Below are 3,068 nucleotides of genomic sequence, written 5' to 3'. Positions count from 1 at the left end.
GAGAATGTGCAGTTTCTGATCATAAGTTTCTTATTATTTTGGTGCCGATTTTGGTTGTTTGTGGTTTACAGGAGGTCTTAGTTTAATTTGAATCAAAATCTTAAAATATCACTCAAATGGGTACTTATTCATCAAGAATTCAACCTGTTTGCGCGTGTTTTTCTTTCAAATTGTAATGAACAGGAAATAAAACCTTCTATAAGAATGCTGCTGTTAAATGTTGAGTGCTTTTAAAAAAATGAATTTAAGGACTATCATTGGTTGGTTCCTAATAGGCCATGCATGGTTCCTAATAAGCAATAACGAAATGTATATACAGGAACAAGATTGTTCTAAACATGATGGTAAAAATCTACGTTCTAAATGACTTTTACTATCTACTATATTTACTTGTAACACAACAATTAATAACAATTTCATTTATAATCATTTTTGAAACTATTGTGTGATATTTTAACTCCTTTTATCCTCTCTAACCACTTCACAATCACAGCCTGGTGGCCAATTACCATCACCGGGTAGGTCCTGCTTGCTCGCAACCTCCAAACGGCGTTACTTTGATCGATTGAAGCCGCCAGTCAGGGACATGTTGACGGTTTGCTGCTTGGCCAGAACAGATCAACAAATTCTCACACCACAGCCACCCCGAACAGACCACCCTTACCGGTGACTACACTTTGCCTCCACTTTTAATCGTCCGCACGTGAAACGGTTCCTCAATGGCAATCCATCTGGACTGTCGGATCCCACAGGATCCAGAAAGAGCCTTCGGTGTGTTCTAAGCAAACGTAATTTCAAACCAGCGGCCACAGTCACACGTTGGGGCAACAATGGAACATTAAAATGACCAGCACATAGCGGACGTTCAAATGAAAGGTCTTTGGTACCGCCTTGGATGCGCCCATGACCACCACCGGACGGATGATTCACGGTCAGCACGCGGAAGTGAAGCAAATGGAGTCCATCTTTCCCTTTTGCTTCTGCTGTTTCGAACGCGCCTGAAAGTGGGTGTTAGGTGCCTGTGTTTGTTACGTTAATTGTGACACCTCTCTGACCCCAACGCGCTGACTCGCCAGCTTTCCATTTTCATTCCCATCGAGACCGAAATGCCGCCCATTCACGTGGGTTCACCGTTTCGAGAAGAAGAACGTCGAGCGATCATTCTGGACGTTGGTGGATCGAGTAGAAGAAGAGAAAGTACACCCAAGAAGCAATTGTCGATCAAGCGGCGGCGATGGCTGCCGCTTGTTCCTCGTTAAGCATCGTCGTGGCATGCATTTATGGTAACGGGGAGGGAAAACCGACCAGCCCGATCCGATCCGCTGCTGATCACCAACATCGTTGATTGATGCTCTTCCCCTGGATCAAGAGACCGCGCAAGTCAATTGCAAGGGACCGGCAGCCAGCCAGCCAGCCAGCCAGCCAGTTGGAATCAGATTTCGTGATGCACTCGGGACCGGCTCTGGCTTCCCTTTTACGATTTCGGTTCGCAGCGATGAATACCATTTTATTTAAATTTTCATATGCTTATTTGAATTGACATCGGGGAGACAGGGCGATCGGGGCTTCGAGGATTGTGTTGGAGATCGCTGTCGTCGTCGTCGTCGTCGTGGTGGTCACTGACAGGAACGCTCCCGATTGGTGGATGGACTCGTTGGGACCGAAAACAATCGATCGACCTCCTTCCCTCCCACCCCACCGGCCATCTCTCCCCAGGGAGTGTCCTTTTTTCCTCTTTCCGATTGCGTTTGCATCCCACAAAGACCGGTAAGGGGTCGGTCTGAGCGAGCGCTCGCCACGATCCTCGATCGATCGATCGCTAATCAGCATCACCGGATTGACAGTGACAGTTTGGGCAAGATGCTCCCACATCTGCAACTGAGCAACGGGGGGAGCATTGGGCAGCACGCGAGATTGCCTACAAAATGGCCGCCCCAAAACGGGGTGGACAGTTGTTGCTGGAAGCGATTGTTTCGATTCGCAAAATGGCTTACCGTGGAGATGCTGCTTGGCAAAGTGATGCTGCTACTGCAAAGAGTTTAACTAAATTTTCTTCGATCTACGCAGAAACATTGTTGCTTATCGCGGGGAGGCCTGCTTTTTAGAACGGATCTCCACCAATCAATTTGCGATAGTGTTTGCACAATTTGTTTCTCTCGAACTCCATCGATGATCGCACACCAAAAGGTCTAAACGGCGCTACGTGCCGAATGTGTACAACGGGACCGCAATCGCAACAAATGAATTGTTTTTATTGGATATTTATTACCACACTGTGCACAGTGTACCGCACGTGAACATGCGAAATGCAATCGTAATATTCCTCGGAGCTATTTTCAATAAATTCTGCCAGATTGCGCGCGTGAGGCTCACGCCGCGCCCCGGAAGGACCTCGAATCTGTGGGTCTGAGGCAGGGAAAAAAACAAAAGAAGCAAGGAAAAAAAAAAACGCAGGGGAAATTAATTACGCAGCAAAATATCGCGTTGGTCGCCTTCGAATCCGCGGCACCGACCGACCGAGGGACTCCGTGAATCAACGGGAGGATATGTTCTTCAGCTGCGTTCCGCCGTTGTCGTTGCCGTTGGCACAGTGCAGTTGTGCGTTTTATCGTTTTTCACTCGCCTCACTCACTCTCTATCTTTCTCTCTTGGAGGGGTTGGTGGATCTGCAACGAGTTTTAATTAATAAATGAAGCGTATAATTTCAGGACCCCGGCCAAGTGCCACGGGATATTTGAATATTGTCATTATCCGCTTCGCCGCTGCACCGCTCGCGTTGATCAATGGGTTGCTGGGATTTGAATTATAGGCCCGCGTGTTCTTCGGGCGCCCCCTCACCTCGCTGTTGTTCTTTCCTCCTCCCCCAAAAACAGGGAGTATTTCGCGTATTTTTCTGGTGGGTTCGATCGTTCTTCCGACTCCGTTCGCTGGGCGGCGAAGAACCGTTGAGCAGGAATGCGATGATGCAGGAATTTCAAGAGGAAAAGGTCAGAAATTATTCTTGAAAAAAAAAAACGACACTTGCTGGGGACATGAAGGAGAAGGTTTATGAATCGTTTCGTGTATGA

The sequence above is a fragment of the Anopheles aquasalis genome, chromosome 3, assembly GCF_943734665.1.
Source record: "Anopheles aquasalis chromosome 3, idAnoAquaMG_Q_19, whole genome shotgun sequence".
NCBI classification, from domain to species: domain Eukaryota; kingdom Metazoa; phylum Arthropoda; class Insecta; order Diptera; family Culicidae; genus Anopheles; species Anopheles aquasalis.
This window is presented reverse-complemented; position numbering follows the sequence as displayed.